Source organism: Rhinoraja longicauda, chromosome 15 (genome assembly GCF_053455715.1).
Source record: "Rhinoraja longicauda isolate Sanriku21f chromosome 15, sRhiLon1.1, whole genome shotgun sequence".
NCBI classification, from domain to species: domain Eukaryota; kingdom Metazoa; phylum Chordata; class Chondrichthyes; order Rajiformes; family Arhynchobatidae; genus Rhinoraja; species Rhinoraja longicauda.
In genome coordinates, this window is record NC_135967.1 from 46,560,337 (window position 1) to 46,587,582 (window position 27,246).

Below are 27,246 nucleotides of genomic sequence, written 5' to 3' on the forward strand. Positions count from 1 at the left end.
GGTCCGTCTGATCCTTGAGACATTTGGCCCAATAACCGGCTCCACTTCTAGTTTTCACATCCACTCTGCTCTCTAACTGGAATGGGGAATTTTGACAAGCAACCAAATATACAGTTCTTTAAATAATTCCTTCATTTTAATTCTCACCCTTATAGCACCGCGTTTCACTTTCTATCGGAGACTGTGCTGTGTATTGGACACATGTCTTTAATTTTATTTTCCGCTGATTTGGAGATGTTAATATATTTTTGGGGCTCTGTTGGAGTCGAATTTATCGACTCTATGAAACAGTTACAAGGGGTTTTAGCGCCGATTCTCATTGGGGATGGCGAATCTAATCGCTGGTACAGTAAATATCGCGCTCTGCTCTACCCAGTCTCCGTCAGTTCCTTCAGAGGGCTTTCTTTGGTCTCTCTTTTAGGACTAAAAATATTTAAATATATATAAGAAAATAACTGCAGATGCTGGTACAAATCGATTTATTCACAAAATGCTGGAGTAACTCAGCAGGTCAGGCAGCATCTCGGGAGAGAAGGAATGGGTGACGTTTCGGGTCGAGACCCTTCTTCAGACTCATATATATGTGTGTGTGTGTGTGTGTGTGTGTGTGTGTGTGTGTGTGTGTGTGTAATCGGGTGAAACCGTGCACGGCTTAGGGAATTCCCCTTTTCTCAAATGTACATTGTTTATATTAATCATCGCGACGCTATTTCCCCCAGAAAATTGATCAAAATAGGCACAAAGCGAAGAAATAACTAGTGATAGAAAGGGTGGAAATAATAGTTTATGTTGTATATTATTCCGTGTGCTAACGTCGCTTAATGCTGCGTGTACACCAGTTCAATTTATAATTCAATAACATTCTTCCAAACGTTGAATTATAAATTCAATAGCAATATACAGTTAATATAATAAGCATTTAATGTTTGGGCTACCGGCTGTATTTAATTGAACCGTTACTCAGAACACCGTTTAAGAGTTGTTTTAAAAATAATAATAATTATTATTATTATTAATATACCGCCAGTATTCAGATGGGATGTGAATGATGCAATCGTTTGTATCATTGTGAAAATCACCTCGTTTGTAATCTGACACACACTCGTCAGAAACCATGTCCAGACTAAAACAAAAGGGTTCACTCACAGATGGGGGGGGGGGGGGTGGACAGAGAAAGATTCTTTGGTACTAAAGATGGATTTCCAATGTAGGCTGTCCCATTGTGTGCCCTGGCCACGCACAGAAGGATAATTAATACGTATCCCCCCGTTTCTCTTTAGATAATGGGTCACTTGCAAACCAAGTGTATTTTCTCAAAATACTGATGCCCCCTTAGTCAGGAAGGGGCAGTCAGCATTGGGCGCCTTGTGACCAGATGCATGTTTCAAGGGTGACATTACTAGGTGGTGCTATCTGGAGTGATTCGCCCGTCTCCCTCGTTACCAAAGTGCTTTCAATGGATTATATATATACACAGCGGTCTTGGAATGGACCTAAAGTTTTAGTCAAAGGGAAATTGCAGTCACAACACTGTTACTGGTGTATGTGTCGAGTGTTGCATTTGATGTTATTTATTTGCCAATAGCCACAGCTCACCATTTCAAAACTGGAATGTTTTGGCGAAAGATGATTGCAACACGTATATAAACGCTATGCTTCGTTTTTTTTAAAATGCGGAATTCATTGTCTTCCTTATATAATCTACACTGGTCCGGCGATCTGTAATCTTTGTCTGAGTTACTCCAGCACTTTGTGTGTGTGTGTGGGGGGGGGGGGGGGGGGGGGGGGGTTCGTTGTAATCTGGCATCTGCAGTTCCTTGTGTCTAATCTTTAATTTATGCTTGTTTGATGTATCCCAGTTTTTGTTTTGTGTAGCCAATTCGTACACGTTTGTAAAAATGGGGAAAAAAACACTTACGACGAAATCCAGGCACCAGTTCAATTAAATTAGTTTTGGGTGGATTATTTAAATATCTAACGTTATGGATGCCCTTATGAGGGGGGGGGGGGGGGTGGGGTGGGGGGATATTATTTGATGTATGGTTTTGTTTTGTGCGCTGGGTTCCTGTAGGAATTGATTATATTGAAGCCCCGCGATCTGGTTTGTGTTTGAAATGCAGCGTCGGGATAGAGTTGAGACAACAATGACAGGGATCAATCAGCCTCGGCATTGAACTCACTCGCCGGCTGCTGGGACCTTGTGGATCGATCGTTGCACACACAACGCAGACCCCGAACACAGACCACAATACACAAAGTGCGGGCTCGCAAACTACTCCCACTGCACACAATGACCAGGCGATTTGTTTGCGGGCTGAGACTGCCAGAAGAGATTGCTGATTGAATGATTTGTGAATCGGGCATGGCTGATTCCAGGCCAGAAAGACTGGAGATGTGGGAGAGGGTGTGCGAGTGTGTGTGTGTGTGTGTGTGTGTGTGTGTGTGTGTGTGTGTGTGAGAGTGAGTGTGTGTGACTGTGAATGTGTGTGTGTGTGTGTGTGTGTGTTTGTGTGTGTGTGTGTGTGTGTGTGTGTAAAACATTGTGTGTGTGTGTGTGTGTGTGTGTGTGTGTGTGTATGTGTGTGTGTGTGTGAGTGTGTGTTTGTATGTGTGAGTGTGTGTGTGCGTGTGTTTGTGAGTTTGAGTGTGTGTGTATGTATATGTGTGTGTGGGTTTGTGTGTGCGAGTGTGTGTGTGCGTGTGTTTGTGCGTGTGTGAGTGTGTGTGAGTGTGTGAGAGTGTGTGTGTGTGTGAGAGTGTGTGTGCGTCTGTGTGTGTATGTGTGTGTTTGTGTGTGAGTGTCTGTGTTTGTGTGTGTGTGCGAGTGTGTGTGTGTGTGTGTGTGTGTCTGTTTGTGTGTGTGAGTGTGTTTGTGTGTGAGTGTCTGTGTGTATGTGTGTGTGTGTGTGTAACAGTGTGTGTGTGTGTGTGTGTGTGTGTTTATGTGTGTGTGAGAGAGTGTGTGTGTGTTTGTGTATGTATGTGTGTGAGTGTATGTGTGTGAGTGTGTGTGTGTGAGTGTGTGTATGTGTGTTTGTGTGAGTGTGTGTGTGTATGTGTGTGCGTGTGCGTGTGTGTGCGTGTGTTTGTGTGTGTGTGAGTGTGTGTGTGAGTGTGTGTGTGAGTGTGTGTGTGCGTATGTGTGTTTGTGAGTGTATCTTATCAACCAAAAACAAAAATCTGGCAACATTGTGATTTTGACTTCTCAATGAAAACTTCCATGGGTTGTATTTTGTCGTGGGTTCAAGGCCTCTTGCCTGTCGCTGCTTGTCCCGCTTCTGAACTAGTCCTGTAAAGGAGTACTTTCGTGTCCGTTCGACGGTTTATTCCAGCTACTGCATCGGTAGCTAGAAATTCAACGCTAGAAATTGTATCTCACCCAGTCAGTCAGTACGAGAGAGGATCTGTGTTTGAACAACGCTCCCCATACACTGCGTCTGAAGGAACTGCGGACTCTGCTTTACACAGAAGACAGACACAAAAACCCGCTGAGTTACTCCAGCATTTGGTGTCCATCTCACCTAGAATGATGGGATACAGTTCCTGACAGTCGCCGTGAGATTTGAGCAGAGGTGGCTTCAGGACTTTGCTTCTTTATTTGAATGGACATTTAAATTCAATGCATGTGTTGCGAAGTAGAAATATATATATATATATATCAGGGCCTCGGATAGTTACGTGCAAGCGAGGACGAGGAGAGTTAAATAAAGTGAGTTGTATCCGCAGGTTTTAAAGGCAGATCACAATAACTTTACTCCCGAGGAAGTCCAGTTCGCTGCCAAGTTTCTTGACGAGTTTAAGCCTTGGGCAAATGCAGCGTGAAGCGCCCCGAACTCCTTCGCAAGCAGCCAAGGGAAGCCCTCACCCACCCGCACACTGCATGATACCGCCATGTGCCATGTGCTCTGGAAAGGTACAATACCAGTTGCCTCCAGGACCAAACAGGCTCCTGGACAAACACGGTCACTCCGTCGGGGCAGCGCCTACAACCGCAGGGAACTGTGGACATGTGCAGCCCAGACCATCACACAAACCAACCTCCCTTCCATTGACTCACAAAATGCTGGAGTAACTCAGCAGGTCAGGCAGCATCTCGGGAGAGAAGGAATGGGTGACGTTTCGGGTCGAGACCCTTCTTCAGACCCTTCTTCAGTCTCGACCCGAAACGTCGCCCATTCCTTCTCTCCCGAGATGCTGCCTGACCTGCTGAGTTACTCCAGCATTTTGTGATTAAATACCTTCGATTTGTACCAGCATCTGCAGTTATCGTTTTATATTCCATTGACTCCATCTACACCTCACCCTGCCTCGGCAAGGCCAGCAGCAGAATCAAGGACCAGTTTCACCCAGGCCACTCCCTCTTCTCCCTTCTACAAAAGGTACAGAAGTGTGAAAACGCACACCTCCAGATTCAGGGACAGTTTCTTCCCGGCTGTTATCAGGCAACTGAACCATCCAACCACAACCAGAGAGCAGTGCTGAACTACCATCTACCTCATTGGTGACCCTCGGACTATCCTTTCACAAAATGCTGGAGTAACTCAGCAGGTCAGGCAGCATCTCAGGAGAGAAGGAATGGGTGACGTTTCGGGTCGAGACCCTTCTTCGGGCTATCCTTGATCAGACTTTCCTGGCTTTACCTTGCACTAAACGTTATTCCCTTGCCATGTATCTGTACACTGTAAATGGATCGATTGTAATCATGTATTGTCTTTCTGCTGCCAGGTTAGCACGCAACAAAAAGCTTTACAAAAAAGCCACAAAGCGCTGGAGTAACGCAGCAGGTCAGGCAGCTTCTCTGGAGAACGTGTTCTGGTGACGTTTCAGGTCGAGACGCCTGGTCAAAGTGTTCAGAGAAGATGATATTGACTCCTTACCATCCCAATGGTCCCTCCACAGTTTCATACTTTCTTCGGGCTGCAGAAGAAAGGTCTGATCCTAAAACGTCACCCATCCTTTTTTCTCCAGAGATGCTGCCTGACCCGCTGGGTTACTCCAGCACTTTGTGTCTATCTTTAGTTTAGTTCAGTTTATTGTCATGTGTACTGGGGTACAGTGTAAAGAATTCTGTTGCGTGCTATCCAGCCAGTGGAAAGACTATACATGATTACAATCGAGCTGTCCATAGTGTACAAACACACGATAAAGGGAATAACGTTTAGTGCAATGTAAAGCTGGAATACTGTCCGATTCACCTCTGGCCCATTGTGGACATTGGACTATGGAACTGATGCGCTACAATGCTGAGAATTATAGTCTGCACTCTGTATCTTCCCCTTTGCTCTACCTATTGTACTTCTAAAGGATTACTTTGGTATGTAAGAAAATAACTGCAGATGCTGGTACAAATCAAAGGTATTTATTTCACAAAATGCTGGAGTAACTCAGCAGGTCAGGCAGCATCTCAGGAGAGAAGGAATGGGTGATGTTTCGGGTCGAGACCCTCCTTAAATGTTCAGATCATATCGGAGGGTGAAATCCTCCTTGTCCAGTATGTCACCAACATTAATACAAATACACAGAATAGTGATTTATTTTTATCACCTTCGTCTAACTTCATAAAACAGCACCAGGAGGATTTTTACCCAATTCCTGAATTTAAAGGGAGGCTGTTTTCACTTCCATTAATTCATCAACCTCCAATGGAGAGAACTTGCAAACTCCGTACAGACAGCGCCAGTAGTCAGGATCGAACCCGTGTCTCTGGCACTGTACTACCGTGCCACCCTAGTTATGGCATTGGAGATAACTAACTACAACAGTTAGCGCTGCTGCCTCACAGCACAACAGACCCGGGTTCGATCCTGACCTTGGGTGTTGTTGTCTGTGTGGAGTTTGCATGCTCTCCCCGTGACCGCCTGGGTTTCCTCCGGGTGCCCCAGTTTCATCCCAGAGATAGATTGTAAGATGTTACATTTTTAATTTGAAACAAACATTGTTCTTCCTATGAATTGTGTCATTTTGACTCTTTTGAATTTTGCGTTCCATTGAAGAGCTGTTTTCAGTCAAGGGCAGTGAATATGTTGGTTGCACTGTTCTGCAAGATAGGAAAATATATCGATTTGCTGAATAAAAGCCATGCAGTGTAGGATTTGTGACACTTGTAACATTTGTCTTTGAAACTGTGAAAAGATTTTACAGGTTGTAGTTTGTTTTAGTTTAGTTTAGTTTAGTTTGGCGATATTGTTTAGTTTAGTTTAAATATTCTGTGTTGCTGTCGCAAGTACGATGTTCATTGTTCTATCTGGGACAAACGGCAATAAAACACTCTTGACTTGAGATGCAGCGTAGAAACAGGCCCTTCAGGCCACCGAATCCACGATGACCAGTGATAGAAACATACAAACATAGAAAATAGGTGCCGGAGTAGGCCATTCGGCCCTTAGAGCCTGCACTGCCATTCAATATGATCATGGCTGATCATCCAGCTCAGTAACTTGTACCTGCCTTCTCTCCATACCCCCTGATCCCTTTAGCCACAAGGGCCACATCTAACTCCCTCTTAAATATAGCTAATGAACTGGCCTCAACTACCTTCTGTGGCAGAGAATTCCACAGACTCACCACTCTCTGTGTGAAGAAATGTTTTCTCATCTCTCATAAGACTTCCCCCTTATCCTTAAGCTGTGACCCCTGGTTCTGGACTTCCCCAACATCGGGAACAATCTTCCCGCATCTAGCCTCTCCAACCCCTTAAGAATTTTATATGTTTCTATAAGATCCCCCCTCAGTCTTCTAAATTCCAGCGAGTATAAGCCGAGTCTATCCAGTCTTTCTTCATATGAAAGTCCTGCCATCCCAGGGATCAATCTGGTGAACCTTCTCTGTACTCCCTCTAAGGCTAGAATGTCTTTCCTCAGATGACCACAAGCACACTAGTTCTATCCTACACATTCGGCACAATTTACAGAAGCCAATTAACCCACAGACCCACACGTCTTTGGAATGTGGGAGGAAACCGAAGCACCCGGAGAAAACCCACGCTGGTCACGGGGAGAACGTGCAAACTCCGTACAGACAGCACCAGTAGTCAGGATCGAACCCGGGTCCCTGGCGCTGTGCTACCATGCCACCCTATTTAGGGCATTGGAGATAACTAACTATAACAGTGGTGCAGTTGGCTGTGCTGCTGCCTCACAGCACCACAGAGCCGGGTTCGATCCTGTCCCTGGGTGTTGGCTGTGTGGAGTTTGCACGCTCTCACTGTGACCGCGTGGGTTTCCTCCGGGTGCTCCGGTTTCCTTCCACACCTAAACATGTGCAGATCTGTAGGTTAGTTGGCCCTCTGTAAATTGCCCCTCGTGTGCAGAGAGTGGATGAGAAAGTGGGTTGACATAGAACTAGTGGTGGTCATCATGGGCTCGATGGGCCGAAGGGCCTGCTTCCATGCTGTGTCTTTAAACTAAAGCTAAACAATCGGTGCAAAGGTGAGAATTGCAACTGCTGTTCTCCAGACTGGTGAACATCACCCGGGTTATGCCGATGAGTCCAGTTGCTTTTCGAGAGTAAAGCATCTTTTGTTCTTTACAAGAAAAGCTAGAAACACTGTGTAGAATAGTCAGTGACCCAAAACAATGACTCTGTGTCATTCTACACAGGTGCTGCTCAATGTGCCTGGAATGTAAGCCACCTCTTAGTTTTCAGATTACCACCATCCTTAACATATCGCTTAAGACTCTGAGATGGTGCCCTGAACATCTTACCACCTGTTGAAACAAAGAACTGCAGATGCTGGCTCATACCAAAGATCAACACAAAGTGCTGGAGTGACTCAGCCGGTCAGGCAGCAGCATCTCTGGAGAACATGAACGGGTGACGTTTCGGGTCATGACCCTTCTCCAGACTGAAGGCTCCAGGCCCAAAACGTCACCCATCCTTTTTCTCCAGGGATGCTGCCTGACTCGGCTTGTACTCGCTGGAATTTAGAAGATTGAGGGGGGATCTTATAGAAACTTACAAAATTCTTAAGGGGTTGGACAGGCTAGATGCAGGAAGATTGTTCCCGATGTTGGGGAAGTCCAGAACAAGGGGTCACAGTTTAAGGATAAGGGGGAAGTCTTTTAGGACCGAGATGAGAACGTTTTTTTTCACACAGAGAGTGGTGAATCTGTGGAATTCTCTGCCACAGAAGGTAGTTGAGGCCAGTTCATTGGCTATATTTAAGAGGGAGTTAGATGTGGCCCTTGTGGCTAAAGGGATCAGGGGGTATGGAGAGAAGGCAGGTACAGGACACTGAGTTGGATGATCAGCCATGATCATATTGAATGGCGGTGCAGGCTCGAAGGGCCGAATGGCCTACTCCTGCACCTATTTTCTATGTCTCGATGTTTCTATGACCCTCTGAGTTACTCCAGCACTCCGTGTCTACCTATAGTACCATCTTGTTAAGAACATCTGTACAAGATATTGGTGAGTGCACTATTTGGATATCGTGCTGATGTTTTTGATGTCATTAAGCTGGAAAGAGTGCAGAGAAGATGTACGAGGATGTTGTCAAGAGATTAGAAGGGTGAAGAGGGGCAGTTGGGGGATCTCATTGATACTGAATAGTGAAAGGCCTGGATAGAGTGGATGTGGAGAGGATGTTTATATAAGACATTAACTGCAGATGCTGGTACAAATCGAAGGTATTTATTCACAAAATGCTGGAGTAACTCAGCAGGTCAGGCAGCATCTCAGGAGAGAAGGAATGGGTGACGTTTCGGGTCGAGACCCTTCTTCAGACTGATGTCAGGGGGCGGGACAAAGGAAGGATATAGGTGGAGACAGGAAGATAGAGGGAGATCTGGGAAGGGGGAGGGGAAGAGAGGGACAGAGGAACTATCTAAAGTTGGAGAAGTCGATGTTCATACCACTTGGCTGCAAGCTGCCCAGGCGAAATATGAGGTGCTGTCCCTCCAATTTCCGGTGGGCCTCACTATGGCACTGGAGGAGGCCCATGACAGAAAGGTCAGACTGGGAATGGGAGGGGGAGTTGAAGTGCTCGGCCACCGGGAGACCAGTTTGGCCAAAGCGGACCGAGCGCGGACCGAGAGGATGTTTCCACTAGTGGGAGAGTCCAGGACCAGAGGGCACTGCCTCAGAATAACAGGACATACCTTTAGATTGGAGGTGAGAAGGAACCTCTTAGGCCAGAGGGTGGTGAATCTGTGGAATTCATTGCCACAGACGGCTGTGGAGGCCAAGTCATTGGGTATTTTTAAAGTGGAGATTGGCAGGCTCTTGATTAGTACGGGTGTCGAAGGTTACAGGGAGAAAGCAGAAGAATGGTGATGAGAGGGAAAGATAGATCAGCCACGATTGAATGGCGGAGCAGACTGGATGGGCTGAATGGCCCAATTCTGCTCCTGTCTCTTATGAAGTTCTTATGATCTTATGTTCAAGAGCCAGAGCAACAGGGTTGGGCAAACTAGGATTTTACTCCCTGGAGCGCTGGAAGCTCAGAGCGGTCTTGTCGAGGAGTGTAAAACCCACGAGGGACAGGGTTAATGCTTTACACACATCAGCAAAACGAACCAGAGAACACAAGTTCAAGATGAGAGGGGAAGATTTGATATAAACCGGAGTGACAGCATTGTCACACAGAGGGAGGTGGGTATAGGGAACGAGCTTCCAGAGGAGGCAGTTAAAGCAGGTACTAAAATAGCATTTACAAGACACTTGGACAGGTCCATTGATAGGAAAGGTTTGGTAGAATAACGTGGGCAAATGGGACTAACTTAGATCGAGCATCTTGGTCGGCAAGAGCACGTTGGGCTGAAGAGCCTGTTACGTGCTGTCGCTTAGTTTAATTTAGTTTATTACTGTCATGTGTTGTGTCAGGCCCTGCGAGAGGAGAAGGGGAGGGGAGGGAATGACTGTGGGTGAAAATGGTCCTGGGTTATCTTGGCAGCGTGAAGTTCAGATAAACATAGAAACATAGAAAATAGGTGCAGGAGGAGGCCATTTGGCCCTTCGAGCCAGCACCATCATTCATTGTGATCATAGCTGATCATCCACAATCAGTAACCCGTGCCTGCCTTCTCCCCATATCCCTTGATTCCACTAGCCAGTAGAGCTCTATCAAACTCTCTTTTAAATTCATCCAGTGAATTGGCCTCCACTGCCTTCTGTGGCAGAGAATTCCACAAATTCTCAATTCACTGGGTGAAAAAGTTTCTTCTCACCTCAGTTTTTAAAGGCCTCCCCTTTATTCTTCGACTGTGGCCCCTGGTTCTGGACTCCGCCAACATTGGGAACATCTTTCCTGCATCTAGATTGTCCAGTCCTTTTATATGTCTCTGTAAGATCCCCTCTCATCTTTCTAAACTCCAGTGAATACAAGCCCAGTCTTTCCAATCTTTCCTCATACGACAGTCCCGCCATCCCAGGGCGGCACAGTGGCGCAGCGGTAGAGTTGCTGCCTTACAGCGAATGCAACGCCGGAGACTCAGGTTCGATTCTGACTACGGGCGCCGTCTGTACGGAGTTTGCATGTTCTCCCCGTGACCTGCGTGGGTTTTCTCCGAGATCTTCGGTTTCCTCCCACACTCCAAAGACGTGCAGGTTTGTAGGTTAATTGACTGGGCAAATGTAAAAATTACATAGAAACATAGAAACATAGAAAATAGGTGCAGAAGTAGGCCATTCGGCCCTTCGAGCCATTCAATATGATCATGGCTGATCATCCAGCTCAGTAGCCTGTACCTGCCTTCTCTCCATACCCCCGATCCCTTTAGCAAAAAGGCCACATCTAACTCCCTCTTAAATATAGCCAATGAACTGGCCTCAACTACCTTCTGTGGCAGAGAATTCCACAGACTCACCACTCTGTGTGAAGAAATGTTTCTCATCTCGGTCCTAAAAGACTTCCCCCTTATCCTTAAGCTGTGACCCCTGGTTCTGGACTCCCCCAACATCGGGAACAATCTTCCCGCATCTAGCCTCTCCAACCACTTAAGAATTTTATATGTTTCTATAAGATCCCCCCTCAGTCTTCTAAATTCCAGCGAGTACAAGCCCAGTCTATCCAATCTTTCCTCATATGCAAGTCCCGCCATCCCAGGGATTAATCTGGTGAACCTTCTCTGTACTCCCTAGTGTGTCCCTAGTGTGTGTAGGATAGTGTTTGTGTGCGGGGATCGCTGGGCGGCACGGACTCTGTGGGCCGAAGGGCCTGTTTCCGCGCTGTATCTCTGAATCTAAAAAAAAATTAACCTGGTGAACCTATGGAGTCAGTAGTGGGGTGGCTTGTCTGTGTGATGGGCTCGGCTATATCCATTCTGTATAACTGCATAACTGCATGACTGCATGAAGGGCTCGAAGGGCCGAATGGCCTACTCCTGCACCTATTGTCTATTGTCTAGTCTATGGTTCGATGACTCTCTAACTCTGACTCTATGGCTCAATGTCTCTGTGACTCCACGCCTCTATGCAATAAGTAATTCCCACACAGCCTTGCCAGCTCACAGGAAGGATCAAGGTGTAAAACCTGCTGTGCTCCCCTGCGTACGTACCGTTGATTGAGTACCCTCCCTTCGCCTGGCGATCCTGTCAAAACCATTCCTTTGGAAAATATTCCTCATTTAAAGATAGGTTGATTGAATTCCTCCCGATGCAACAAAAAAAAAACCCAGGTATGATAAACATCTCAATTTAATTTTGTTACATATTCATTCCCCCAATCATCGCAGCGGCACGGTGAGAATTAACAAGATTACCGCTGCAGCCTGTGCTAACTCCAGTTTCATCTGGCAATTACATGCTCGGGACTTTGCAGATTTTGGAACCAGGGAGGTTTTTTTTTTTACACCAGTTAGCGCAGAATAATATTTTCCATTAGCTGCTTTTGATTTGATTTTGATTTCACAAAGTATTTTTGTCAGGTCGCACAAAGCTGCTTGTTTCTCGCGTATGATTCGGTACCGAAATAAAAAGTTCCCCGGCTGAGTTTTATTTGTGCAGCTTGTGAAAATATAATCCTCAACCATCTCACCACCATGGAAGAAATGGAACGAGCAGGAATTTGGCAACACATTTCTCGAATATCTTTGTATATCACGTGTTTCCTCTTGATTTCAGTTTAGTTTATTGTCACGTGTACCGAGGTACAGTGAAAAGCTTTTGTTGTGTGCTAATCAGTCAGCGGAAAGGCTGTACATGATTAATGTACAAATACCAAGTCCCATTTTTGGAAATACCACTGAAGAGCCCATTTTGTTCCCATTTAATAAGCAAGTGAGCAATATACTGCAAGCCTCGTCGTTAATATGTTCCAATTAAGTTTTAAAAATTTGTTTGAAAACCTTTTCAGTTGGGGTCCTGAATGTTTCAACTTCTATTTACAATTATTTGATCATATAGAATCATTGAGTCATACAGCATAGAAACAGGCTCTTCAGCCATCTTCTCCACGCCGAACAACATGTCCCACAGCCCAGGGACATCTAGACTCTTAAGCACCACTCTCGTATCTGCCTGCACCACAACCCCTGACAATGTATTCCAGACCCCCACAACTCTCTGTGTAAAAACCTTTGTGTGTAAAATCATGAGAGGAATAGATTGGGTGGACACACTGAGTCTCTTGCCCAGAGTTGGGGAATCAAGAACCAGATGGCACCCGTTTAAGGTGAAGGGGGAAAGATTTTATTGGAATCTGAGGGGTGACAGTTTCACACAAAAAATGGTGGTGGGTATATGGAACGAGCTGCCGGAGGAAGTAGCTGAGGCAGGGACTATCGCAATGTTTAAGAAGCAAATAGACTGGTGCATGGATAGGACAGGTTTAGAGGGATACGTGCCAAACGCAGGCAGGTGGGACTAATGTAGATGGGACATGTTGGTTGACGTGGGCAGGTTGGGCCGAAAGGCCCATTTCCAAGCTGGATCGCTCTATGGCTCGATGACTTGGCCCTCTCACCTTATAGCTATGACATCTGGTGTTGGACATTTCCTGGAAAAAAGGTTCTGACTGTCTACCCTATCGAAGCCTATCATAATTTTATATATATGATATCTCCAAAATTCAGGGAATTGTAATAGAATTGAACCAACATGTCTGCAATGTCCTTTAAAAACCCTAGGATGGAGAACAACAGGTTAGAAAGATTCATTGGCCTAAATCCCCATTACTTTCTCTCTTGCACTTTTGTTCCAAGTGTTAGAGATCATTTTAAGTTCCTCTTTTCTGATAGTCTGTTGATTATCTATTATTACTGCGATGTTTTGGTACCTTCCACGCTATTTTTTGCACTAGTATCACGGTTATTAATTTATTGAATTCTTTTCATTATTATACGAGGAAAGATTGGAAAGACTGGGCTTGTATTCACTGGTGTTTAGAAGGATGAGAGGGGATCTTATAGAGACGTATAAAATTATAAAATGGACTGGACAAGCTAGATGCAGGAAAAATGTTCCCAATGTTGGGGGAGTCCAGAACCAGGGGACACAGTCTAAGAATGAAGGGGAGGCCATTTAAAACTGAGGTGAGAAGAAACGTTTTCACCCAGAGAGTTGTGAATTTGTGGAGTTCTCTGCCACAGAAGGCAGTGGAGGCAATTCACTGGATGAATTTAAAAGAGAGTTAGATAGAGCTCTGGGGGCTAGTGGAATGAAGGGATATGGGGAGAAGGCAGGCATGGGTTACTGATTGTGGATGATCAGCCATGATCACAATGAATGGCGGTGCTGGCTCGAAGGGCCAAATGGCCTCCCCCTGCACCTATTTACTATGTTTCTATTATATTTATCTGTGTGCATTGTGTTTACGGGCTTATTAAGCTGCTGTGAGAATTATAACATTTGATATTACAATGCACCATTCTTGATTATCTTGAAAACATATTAAAAAAAATTAGAATCTTTACCATTTCTGATTCCGATTACTAATTATAACGTTTCATCCTCTAAGAGGCCAACATTTACTTTCGAGTCATAGTCATAGAGTCATCGAGTGATACAGCGTGGAAACAGGCCCTTCGGCCCAACTCGCCCACACCGGCCAACAATGTCCCAGCTACACTAGTCCCACTTGCCTGCGCTTGGTCCATATCCCTCCAAACCTGTCCTATCCATTTGCCCGTCCAACTGTTTCTTAAACACTGAGATAGTCTCAGGCTCAACTACCTCCTCTGGCAGCTTGTTCTATACACCCACCACCCTTTGTGTGGAAAAACTTACCCCTCAGATTCCTATTAAATCTTTACCCCTTCGCCTTGAACCTGTATCCTCTGGTCCTCAATTCCCCTACTCTGGGCAAGAGATTCTGCACATCTACCCGATCTATTCCTCTCATGATTTTATACACCTCTATAAGATCACCCCTTATCCTCCTGCGCTCCAAGCAATAGAGACCCAGCCTACTCAACCTCTCCCTACAGCCCACACCTTCTAGTCCTGCCAACATCCTCATAAGTCTTCTCTGAACCTTTTCAGCTTGACAATATCTTTCCTATAACATGGTACCCAGAACTGAACACAATATTCTAAATGCGGACTCACCAATGTCTTATACTAAGACTTTAGCTGCTCTATTCTTTCCTGTAGGGGCTGTAGAAGCTGTTATTGTTTGTTTCAATATGTTTTTTGGGGTTTATTTTCATAGTTAGAGCCATCCTTTGCTGGTTTCTGAAATTTCCCAAATCTCTGAGCTACCACTAATTTTTACGAGGATGTATTTGAATTAAAGTCAGCACGGCACGGTAGCGCAGCGGTAGAGTTGCTGCTTTACAGCGAATGCAGCGCCGGAGACTCAGGTTCGATCCTGACTACGGGTGCTGCACTGTAAGGAGTTTGTACGTTCTCCCCGTGACCTGCGTGGGTTTTCTCCGAGATCTTCGGTTTCCTCCCACACTCCAAAGACGTACAGGTTTGTAGGTTAATTGGCTGGGTAAATGTAAAAATTGTCCCTAGTGGGTGTAGGATAGTGTTAATGTACGGGGATCGCTGGGCGGCGCGGACTTGGTGGGCCGAAAAGGCCTGTTTCCGCGCTGTATATATATGATATGATGATGATTGTCATATACAGCCATGAACGTCACAAAGCTTTATATCTACGTAGCTTCATGTCGTACCTTCCCAAAATTGGGAACATAGCATTGTCATTATATTTCTGTTAAAGCAGCTTATGAAACTGCAAGCTAAATGAACGATTTTTAGAACAAGCAATTCCATCATATCCAAGTGTGACTATCTTGCTGCAATTAAGATAGAGGAAAGAAAATTGCTGTGTGCGAACTTTCATATGTATTCAGTGTACAATATCATCATAGATTGGTATTCTTTTGCCCAGAATAAGGGAATCGACAACCAGAGGTTTAAGGTGAAGGGGGAAAGTTTTAATATGAACCGGAGGGGTAACTTTTTTACACAGAGGGTGGTGGGTGTAAGGAACGAGCTGCCAAAGGAGGTAGTTGAGGCTGGGACTATCACAACGTTTGAGAAACATTTAGACTGGTATTTGGATAGGACAGGTTTGGAGGGATATGATAATAGACAATAGACAATAGGTGCAGGAGGAGGCCATTCGGCCCTTCGAGCCAGCACCGTCATTCAATGTGATCATGGCTGATCATTCTCAATCAGTACCCCGTTCCTGCATTCTCCTCATACCCCCTGACTCCGCTATCCTTAAGAGCTCCATCTAGCTCTCTCTTGAATGCATTCAGATATGGGCCAAATGCAGGCAGGTGGGACGAGTGTAGATGGGACATATTGGTCGGTGTGGGCAGGTTGGGCCGAATGACCTGCTTCCGGGCAGTAACACTATATTACTCTATGACTCCATTGATGTCGGTTTGTTATTGTTACATGTACCGAGATACAATGAAAACCGGCATACTCTGCAGGCAGATCACCCCACACATGAATACAACAGTTGGTGCAAAAGAGAAAATAAACAGTGCGGAATATATTGTTACAGCTACAGTGAAAAGGCAGATTAGAACATTGCAGGGGCCACAACAAGATGGATTGGAAGATCCTTAGCCATATGAGGGGTCCATTCAACAGTCTGATGACAGCGGGGATGATGGGGCAGCACGGTGGCGCAGCGGTAGAGTTGCTGCCTTGCAGTGCTTGCAGCGCCAGAGACCCGGGTTCGATCCTGACTACGGGCGCCGTCTGCACGGAGTTCGTACGTACTCCCCGTGACCGCGTGGGTTTTCTCCGAGATATTCGGTTTCCTCCCACACTCCAAAGACGTGCTGGTTTGTAGGTTAATTGACTCGGTATAAGTGTAAATTGTCCCTAGTGTGTGTGTAGGATAGTGTTAATGTGCGGAGATCGCTGGTCGGCGCGGAATCGGTGGGCCGAAGGGCCTGTTTCCGCGCTGCATCTCTAAACAGCGGGGAAGAAGCTGTTCTTGAATCTGATGGTACGTGCTTTCAAGCTTTTATATCTTCTGCCAGATGTGAGGAGAGAATGACTGGGGTGTGAGTGATCCTTTCCAAAGGCAGCGTAAATTGCAGATGGAGTTGATGGAGGGGTGGCCGTGCTAGTTTTTAACTCTCCTCCGTTTCTTGCACAGATGTCATATGTCATATGTTGAAAGACTGGAGCGACTAGGCTTGTATACACTGGGATTTAGAACGATGAGAGGGGATCTTATCGAAACGTATAAGATTATTAAGGGGTTGGACACGTTAGAGGCAGGAAACATGTTCCCAATGTTGGGGGAGTCCAGAACAAGGGGCCACAGTTTAAGAATAAGGGGTAGGCCATTTAGAACGGAGATGAGGAAAAACTTTTTTCAGTCGGAGTTGTGAATCTGTGGAATTCTCTGCCTCAGAAGGCAGTGGAGGCCAATTCTCTGAATGCATTCAAGAGAGAGCTAGATAGAGCTCTTAAGGATAGCGGAGTCAGGGGGTATGGGGAGAAGGCAGGAACGGGGTACTGATTGAGAATGATCAGCCATGATCACATTGAATGGCGGTGCTGGCTCGAAGGGCCGAATGGCCTCCTCCTGCACCTATTGTCTATTGAGCTGCAGCCACACCAGGCTAGTATAATCCCCTTAGGATGCTGATTTTGATTTTACAGAAAATTGTTATTTCTGTGAAACGGAATTAATTGCATACACACAATAATCCATTAAAAATATGTCGTTGCTTTTAACTTCCCAATTAAGTTTCTCTTCTGAGTTGATATTTGCCAAACAGTGCAAATAGCATATGCTGGAATAGTATATTTGTACACGTTGGAAAAAATACATTCATCAAGAAAACATACTCTCAAAAAACCTGAAAAAATAAATAGAGGAAGGAATTGCTTGAAACCACAACACTGACTTTTAGATTAACAAAGGGCCCAAGATCTTTCTGTTAAATGTTGTATGGTCACAGGCATTTTGTAACAATCATCAGTTTCGTTTATTGTCACGTATACCGAGGTTCAGTGAAAAGCTTTTCCTCATCTCAGTTCTAAATGGCCTCCCCCTTATTCTTAAACTGTGGCCCCTTGTTCTGGACTCCCCCAACATTGGGAAAGACAATACACGATTACAATCGAGCCGGCCACAGTGTTTGGGCACATGGCAAGGGAATAACGTTTGGTGCATAATATAAAGCCAGCGAAGTCCGATCGAGGATAGTCCGAGGGTCACCAATGAGGTAGATCGACAACAACTAACTTGAGTGAAAATAAACTCTGCTCTTCCATTGTTGCTTGGCATTGTCAATGAGTTGCGACAACAGCACAAGTTTAGAACCAGGAGCAATGCTTTGTTTTCGATATATTTTTCCCTGTACGATCACTTTCCCCTAAAATAATATAAAGTATAATTATGCTGTCCGTAACCAATTTAAAATTGAGGATACTCAGACATATAATTTGCTTTGTTTTAAATCGGCGGTGTGTTCAGGATCATTATCTCATGCATCTTTTTTTTCTGGCTCGTTTTATCTTTATTTATGGATGCAGTTGTACAGGGCCCTAGTGAGACCGCACCTGGAGTACTGTGTGCAGTTTTGGTCTCCAAATTTGAGGAAGGATATTCTTCCTATTGAGGGCGTGCAGCGTAGGTTTACTAGGTTAATTCCCGGAATGGCGGGACTGTCATATGTTGAAAGACTGGAGCGACTAGGCTTGTATACACTGGAATTTAGAAGGATGAGAGGAGATCTTATCGAAACGTAAGGGGTTGGACACGTTAGAGGCAGGAAACATGTTCCCAATGTTGAGGGAGTCCAGAACAAGGGGCCACAGTTTAAGAATAAGGGGTAGGCCATTTAGAACTGAGATGAGGAAAAACCTTTTCAGTCAGAGAGTTGTGAATCTGTGGAATTCTCTGCCTCAGAAGGCAGTGGAGGCCAATTCTCTGAATGCATTCAAGAGAGAGCTCGATAGAGCTCTTAAGGATAGCGGAGTCAGGGGGTATGGGGAGAAGGCAGGAACGGGGTACTGATTGAGAATGATCAGCCATGATCACATTGAATGGTGGTGCTGGCTCGAAGGGCCGAATGGCCTCCTCCTGCATGTATTGTCTATTGTCTATTGCCATTTGCATGAGAATTTCACAAATTTTTTTTTTAACCGGTGCAGCAAAAAGTCTCACGAATGGAAACAGCGTTGAACCAACGAGGAGAGAAAATGATGCAACTCGGAGAAGCGAGCAGTCAGAGGAGGCGTCAAGCATAACGAACCCCACAAAACATAATTAGAGCTGGCAATCTCATTAGTGAGTGTATATGAAGGCGGTTTCACAGAGACAATGCGCATGAAAATACATTATTATTTAATTATGTCGAACCAGGACCTTTTTTCTTTAATATTCACGTCTTCATCCCGGCAAAACTCTCCAAATTTACCTCCCATTCAGCCTTCAGATGGAAGGTACTAAGTTTGACGCAGGTTCCTGCTTCCATGGAGTTGAGCAGATTTTCCCCCACGCTCTGAGAGTTTTCTTGCTCTTTGATCAGCTGGTTTAGCTTTTGCCGTAATGTAAACCCCACACAGTATCTATTAAACAAAAGAATAAACAGGAAATTTGACGGCATGATTTTCAGCACAATGATTAACTCACTTGAACGAACGAGCGTGATGCCTACCAGCTTTTGCTTTCTTGCTCATTACTTCCAAAGGGAAAATATATACATTTCCCCGTTAAAAAAGTATTTTAGCTTCAGACCAATGTCCATTCGCAATGTTGCTGCTTCATTAGAAAAATACCTTTGAAGGTCTTTAAAATAAATGGGTTTAGCAGGGATATAAGAAAATAACTGCAGATGCTGATACAAATCGAAGGTATTTATTCACAAAGTGCTGGAGTAACTCAGCAGGTCGGGCAGCATCTCGGGAGAGAAGGAATGGGTCAGGTTTCGGGTCGAGACCCTTCTTCAGTCTGAAGAAGGGTCTCGACCCAAAACGTTACCCATTCCTTCTCTCCCGAGATGCTGCCCGACCTGCTGAGTTACTCCAGCACTTTGTGAATAAATACCTTCGATGGGTTTAGAAGGGAGCTGGCTGCATATTAAAAAATGTTAAAATTGATCAACTAATTGTGTTACTGCAGGTGCAGGTATCAGGGGTGTAGGGCAGGTAACTCAGGTTACAATGGAGATCCTGTCTCTTTGTTCCTGATCACTCTCATATTCACAGAAATAAAGTATATGCAGGTCTGAGTCCTGTTCCAGGAAGAACATGAGACAAAGCGATCATTTTGAAACATTATTATTTAAGTATCTGTATAAGTGCCAACCAATGGTGCATCACAAGATGCTGGAGTAACTCAGCGGGTCAGGCAGCATCTCAGGAGAGAAGGAATGGGCGATGTTTCGGGTCGAGACCCTTCTTCAGACTGAGAGAGCTAGATAGAGCTCTTAAGGACAGCGGAGTCAGGGGGTATGGGGAGAAGGCAGGAACGGGGTACTGATTGAAAATGATCATCCATGATCATATTGAATGGCGGTGCTGGCTCGAAGGGCCGAATGGCCTCCTCCTGCATCTATTGTCTATTGTCTATTGTCCTGAAATGCTGCCTGACCTGCTGAGTTACTCCAGCATTTTGTGAATAAATACCTTCGATTTGTACCAGCACCTGCAGTTATTTTCTTACACATAATGGTGTCTCACACGTTATTTAGCCATTTCAATGAGACCTTCTTTGATATTAGCAGAGCTAAATGTTTCTCTTGCACAAGACAACGCGGTAGAGTTGCTGCCTCACAGCGCCAGAGACCTGGATTCGATCCTAAGTACGGGTGCTGTCTGTACGGAGTTTGCACGTTCTCCCCGTGACCGCATGGGTTTTCTCTGGGTGCTCCGGTTTCCTCCCACACTCCAAAGACGTACAGGTTTGTACGTTAATTGGCTTGGTATAATTGTAGATTGGCCCTAGTGTGTGTAGGGTAGTGTTAATGCACGGGGATCGCTGGTCGGTGTGAACTCAGTGGGCCGAAGGGCCTGTTTCCTCGCTGTTTCTCTAAACTAAACTGAAAATGTGTACTGATGTAGTATTAGTATGAATGGGCGGTTGACGGTCAGCATGGACTCTGTGGGCCGAAGGGACTGTTTCTGTGCTGTTCCTCTCTCTGTGACTCTGATTAAGTGGAATCATAGTTTCCCTCATCCCTGAAGAAGAGTCTGGATCTGAAACGCCACCCATTCCTTCTCTCCAGAGATGCTGCCTAACCCTTTGATTTACTCCAGCTTTTTTGTGTCTATCTTTGGTGTAAACCAACATCTGCAGTTCCCTCCAGCTTATAAGATCATTTCTAAGGAATGATTTTTATCTTCAAAAAGCACCATCATTTGGGTGAAGATAAATACAAAGTCTTGGAGTAACTCAATTTATTCACAAAATGCTGGAGTAACTCAGAAGGTCGGGCAGCATCTCGGGAGAGAAGGAAGGGTCTCGACCCGAAACGTCACCCATTCCTTCTCTCCCGAGATGCTGCCCGACCTGCTGAGTTACTCCAGCATTTTGTGAATAAATCGATTTGTACCAGCATCTGCAGTTATTTTCTTATACTACTTGGAGTAACTCAGTGGTCCAGGCACCATCTCTGGAGAAAAATGATGGGTGACATTTCAGATCTGAAGAAGGGTCCCGACCCGAAATGTCACCCATCTTTTTTCTCCAGACATGCTGTCTGTCCTGCTGAATTACTCCAGCACTTTGTGTCTATCTTTGGTATAAACCAGCACCTGCAGTTCCTGGGTGACGTTTCAGGCCGAGACCCTTCCTCAACTGAAGAAGGGTCTCGACCCGTTCCTTCTCTTCAGAGATGCTGCCTGTCCCGCTGAGTTACTCCAGCATTTTGTCTTCTGTGTAAACCAGCACCTGCAGTTCCTTCCTACGCATCTGCAGTTCTTCGTTTCAATCATTTGAGTGAACCTGGATTCACTTAAAATAAGAAAGCAACTGTCCATAAATCAAAAGCAAAATGTAACAGATTTCTCCAGAAAATGCTGGGAACACTCATGGGGCCAGAGAGCACGGATGGAGAAAAACCAAGTTTACATTTCGTGTCAAGGAGCTGTCATCAACATAAGGAAAACTAGGAAATTAAACAGTTGTGGAGAAGAGGGAGCAGTGGAGAGAAGAATGGGGTTGTAGACAATAGACAATAGACTGTAGGTGCAGGAGGAGGAGGCCATTCAGCCCTTCGAGCCTGTACGCTCCGCCATTTAATGTGATCATGGCTGATCATTCTCAATCAGTACCTCGTTCCTGCCTTCTCCCCATACCCCCCTGACTCCGCTATCCTTAAGAGCTCTATCCAGCTCTCTCTTGAATGCATTCAGAGAATTGGCCTCCACTGCCTTCTGAGGCAGAGAATTCCACAGATTCACAACTTTCTGACTGCAAACGTTTTTCCTCATCTCAGTTCTAAATGGCCTACCCCTTATTCTTAAACTGTGGCCCCTGGTTCTGGACTGCCCCAACATTGGGAACATGTTTCCTGCCTCTAACGTGTCCAACCCCTTAATAATCTTATACGTTTCGATAAGATCTCCTCTCATCCTTCTAAATTCCAGTGTATACAAGCCTAGTCGCTCCAGTCTTTCAACATATGATAGTCCCGCAATTCCGGGAATTAACCTAGTAAACCTACGCTGCACGCCCTGAATAGCAAGAGAACTGCAGATGCTGGAATCCTGCGTGGAAAACACAAAGTGCTGGAGTAACTCAGCGAGTCAGGAAGCATCTCTGGAGGACATGGATAGGTGACGTTATGGGCTGGGACCCTTCTTCACACCGAACACACCCTGCAAGGACAGCAGAACTTAAGAATGAGGTCCAAGACAAATCTCCCACCCACTGCTCCGCAACTTCAAGCTTTAATTCCTAATGTTTCTCTGTTTCTCTCCTTCCAGATGCTGCCTGACCAGCTGAGTATTTCCATAATTTCCGATTTCTTTTTAATTCAGACTGTGGAGAAATATTTATCACGCAAAGCTTTTCACTCCGATGTGAAGACACTGATACTGATTTGTCAGGCCTTCTAAGAATCAGCAATCAATACAACACTTGAAAGCAAACAAGACCACATGATGCAAATAAATTTTATAATATACCTACTGAACTGGGGCGCAGATTGGTTAGAAATGTAGGTGGAGGGGAGGGGAGGGGAGAGGAGGGGAGAGATAGGTGTGCACTGGAATTTAGAAGGATGAGAGGAGATCTTATCGAAACGTATAAGATTATTAAGGGGTTGGACACGTTAGAGGCAGGAAACATGTTCCCAATGTTGAGGGAGTCCAGAACAAGGGGCCACAGTTTAAGAATAAGGGGTAGGCCATTTAGAACGGAGATGAGGAAAAACATTTTCAGTCAGAGAGTTGTGAATCTGTGGAATTCTCTGCCTCAGAAGGCAGTGGAGGACAATTCTCTGAATGCATTCAAGAGAGAGCTAGATAGAGCTCTTAAGGATAGCGGAGTCAGGGGGTATGGGGAGAAGGCAGGAACGGGGTACTGATTGAGAATGATCAGCCATTATCACATTGAATGGCGGTGCTGGCTCGAAGGGCCGAATGGCCTCCTCCTGCACCTATTGTCTATTGTAAGGGCTGACGAAGGGTACCAACCTGAAACGTCACCTATCCATGTGGTGCAGTGGTCGAGTTGCTGCCGTATAGCACCAGAGACCCGGGTTCGATCCTGACTACGGGTGCTGTCTGCACGGAGTTTGTACATTCTTCCCGTGACCAAGTGGGTTTTCTCCGGGTGCTCCGGTTTCCACCCACACTCCAAAGACGTGCAGGTGTGTAGGTTAATTGGCTTGAGTAAAAATTATAAATTGTCCCTAGTGTGTGTGTGGAATAGTGCTAGTGCATGGGGTGATCGCAGGTCAGCACGGACTCGGTGGGCTGAAGGGCTTGTTTCTGCACTGCATCTCTAATGTGTAAAGTCACTGAATTATTGTACAGTTCAAGAATTAAAATATAGACCAGTGCGAGAATTTTTTTTTTCACTTTTACAAAAATAAAATTATATATTTTGAAATTGTACATGAAAAAAATCCATATCTGGTTGCAAGATCTTCTGAGTCCTGTTGTGACCTTGCACCTAAAAGGACATGAAGTGCTGGAGTAATTCAGCGCCACTGGAGAACATGAATAGGTGATGTTTCTGGTTGGTATCCTTCTTCAGATCTAACACCTATCTCTCCCCTCCCCTCCCCTCCACCTACATATCTAAACAATCTGCACCTCGTCAATCTTCTAGCTTCACAATTTGCGACTCTATCATCCTTTTGCCTCTCACACCTTTTGTGCGTTCACCTCTGGCCTTCGTCCATCGGTCTATCAACCCCCCCATCCACTCCTGCGTTCACCTATCACCTGCCATGCTTTGTCCTGCCTCTCCTCTCTTCCACCTTTCTCCAGTCCCCACCTCCACCACTGCAATCAGTCTGAAGAAGACCTGAAACGCCACCTGTCCATGTCCATGGTCTCCAGAAATGCTGCCTGACCCATTGATTTACTCAAAAGGCTGGAGTAACTCAGCAGATCAGGCAGCATCTCTGGAGAAACGGAAAAGGTGCCGTTTCAGGTCAAGACCCTTCTTCAGACTGAAGTAGAGTTTCGACCCGAAATGTAACCTATTCCTTTCCTCCAGAGATGCTGTCTGATCTGTTGAGTTACTCCAGCTTTTGGTGTCTATCTTCGATTTAAACCAGCACCTGCAGTTCTTTCCTACACACTGTTGAGTTACTCCATCACTTTGTGTCTTTCCCTGTCAAAATTGTCACTTTTGCATTTGAAGTATATTAATTTCTTTAGAGAATTGGAACTGCAGATTTTATTTCCAACGTAGTGAAAATGGAAGGAGGCTGATTTCTTTACATGCTGGAGAGATTTTATGGAGCATGTTGACAGATTACTTCAACGATGCTAAAAGGTTTTGAGAGATTAGATCACTGAAATCATTCAAATAATGTATTAATTATGCTAATAAATGAGGACTCAGTAAATAAAATAATTATCAATCTATTCACATGGATAAACCTGTAACCATTCCACATCAATGATTGCCAATAAAAACCATATTATAGGAAAGGCCTGGATAGAGTGGATGTGGAGAGGATGTTTCCACTAGTGGGAGAGTCTAGGACCAGAGGTCACAGCCTCAGAGTAAAAGGACGTTCCTTTAGGATGATTTGTTTAGATTTAGAGATACAGCGCAGAAACAGGCCCTTCGGCCCACCGGGTCCGCGCCGCCCAGCGATCCCCGCACACTAACACTATCCTACACACACTAGGGACAATTTTTACATTTACCCAGCCAATTAACCTACAAACCTGTACGTCTTTGGAGTGTGGGAGGAAACCGAAGATCTCGGAGAAAACCCACGCAGGTCACGGGGAGAACGTACAAACTCCGTACAGTACAGCACCCGTAGTCAGGATCGAACCTGAGTCTCTGGCGCTGCATTCGCTGTAAAGCAGCAACTCTACTGCTGCGCCACCGTGCCGCCTTTAGGAGATGAGGAGGAATTTCTTTAGTCAGAGGGTGGTGAATCTGTGGAATTCATTGTCACAGAAGGCTGTGGAGGCCATCAATTGATGTTTTTAAGGTGAAGATTGATAGATTCTTGATTAGCATGGGCGTCAGGGGTTAAGGGGAGAATGGGATTGAGAGGAAGAGATAAATCAGCCATGATTGAATGGCAGAGTAGACTTGATGGGCGGAATGGCCTAATTCTGCTCCTATAAATTGTGAACTTATTTAATATCTTATTCACTCACAGAATGTGGGCATCATTGGAATATCACCAGCACTAATTATCCTTCCTCAATCACGGCAAGAAAAATATTTTACAATAAACTTGATAGTTCTAGCTTAGTTTAGGTTCATGTAGTTTAGAGATACGGCGCGGAAACAGGCCCTTCGGCCCACCGAGTCCATGCCGACCAGCGACCCCCGCACATTAACACTATCCCACACACACCAGAGACAACTTACATTTATACCAAGCCAATTAACCTACAAACCCGTACGTCTTTGGAGCGTGGGAGGAAACTGAAGATCTCGGAGGAAACCGATGCACGTCACGGTGAGAACGTACAAACTCCGCACAGACAGCGCCCGTAGTCAGGATTGAGCCCGGCCCCTGGTGCTGTGAGGTAGCAACTCTACCACTGCACCACCATGCTGCCCATAGCAGTAAATTAATTTTACCACTGTAATTTTACTTTGAGGTACACATGAAACAAATGAGCAGTGGCATAAATATATTATATAAAAAATATATTTTAAATTGGTAATCGAAATCATGGTACTACAGAAGACCAGAGAAAAAAGTAAGAGACTTAAAGGCTGCTAGGATTATCTTTCCAAAGATATACACAAAAAGCTGGAGTAACTCAGCAGGACAGGCAGCATCTCCGGAGAGAAGGAATGGGTGACATTTTGGGTCGAGCCCCTTCTTAACTGCCTCGACTCAAATTGTTACCCACTCCTTCTCTCCAGAGATGCTGCCTGTCCCACTGAGTTACTCCAGCACTTTGTATCTATCTTCGGTTTAAACCAGCATCTGCAGTTCCTTCTGACACAAGATTATTTTTCCTCTTACTTTAATGCAGCTGAAGAAATTGGGGAAAAAAAAATGTTAGAGCAAGCGATGACAAGGTTATCCGATTTTATTTTGCAATAGATTTGTTTCACTTCAATAATATTACAGTCTCTCAATTTTGAAACCTAATCTGACACATTCGGCTTGTGGGTTGTGATTTTTTTTCCATAACATTGTGATATTTCCAGAGGGAGCTAATAAGCACAAACGCTTTTTTAGCGGTGATCTCAGTCACAGCTTCTTCCACTTCTGCCTGTTGAGCATTGCGTTCAGTTCTGGGCACCATGTTATAGGAGAGATGTTGTCAAGCTGGAAAGGGTTCAGCGAAGATTTACGAGGGTGTTGCCAGGACTTGAAGTCTGAGCTGTAGGGAGAGGTTGAGTAGGCTGGGTCTCCATTCCTTGGAGCGCAGGAAGACGAGGGGTGATCTTATAGAGGTGTACAAAATCATGGGAGGAATAGATCGGGTAGATGTGCAGAGTCTCTTGCCCAGAGTGGGGGAAATCGAGGACCAGAGGACATAGGTTCAAGCTGAAGGGGAAAAGATTTAAATAGGGATCTGAGTTGTAACTTTTTCACACAAAGGGTGGTGGGTGTATGGAACAAGCTGCCAGAGGAGGTAGTTGAGGCTGGGACTATCCCGACATTTAAGAAACAGTTAGACAGGCACATGGATGAGACAGGTTTGGAGTGATATGGACCAAGCGCAGGCAAGTGGGACTAATTCAACTGGGACATGTTGGCCGGAGTGGGCAATTTGGGCCGAAAGGCCTGTTTCCACACTGTATCACTCAATGACTCCATGACTCTATTGAGCAAATCAAAATGAGAAACTGAAGATGGTCCTTTAACAATTTCTTGGCCTCAAATATTTTTCCTACCCACTCGGCATTCATTGGAAATGAAGCGAATTTGCACAGAATTTGGATCATTAAACCTACTTACACAATAATAAGACAATCATTAATTCCGAGCCGTTAGAAAATTATTCACATGGTTTTTAATCCCAATTTGCAGCTACAAACATAAATTGTACTGGATTCAGAACCACACATCAAGATAGTATCAAATAATGAGAAGAATAGATCGGGTAGATGCACAAAGTCTCTTGAATGGAGGATCAAACGACATATGTTTTATATGAAGGGGAAAAGATTTAATAGGAATCCGAGGGGTAATTTGTTCACATAGAGGGTGGTGGGTGTATGGAACGAGCTGCCAGAGGAGGTAGTTGAGGCTGGGACTA

At 45.1% G+C, this 27,246-nt stretch overlaps 1 protein-coding gene across 6 annotated transcripts in view; it reads left to right on the forward strand.

Moving 5' to 3' along the window:
- The window catches only part of LOC144600702 (POU domain, class 3, transcription factor 4-B-like), a 103,849-nt gene that overhangs the window by 3,954 nt on the left and 72,649 nt on the right, over positions 1 to 27,246 (forward strand). The window contains exon 2 of one of the 6 annotated variants that reach the window (XM_078412611.1): positions 18,523 to 18,549. The exons of the other annotated variants lie outside the window; for them this stretch is intronic. The gene's annotated coding sequence lies outside the window, so the exon portion shown is untranslated. Of the gene's footprint in view, positions 1 to 18,522; positions 18,550 to 27,246 lie in introns of those variants that run through there. 6 annotated transcript variants of the gene reach the window in all.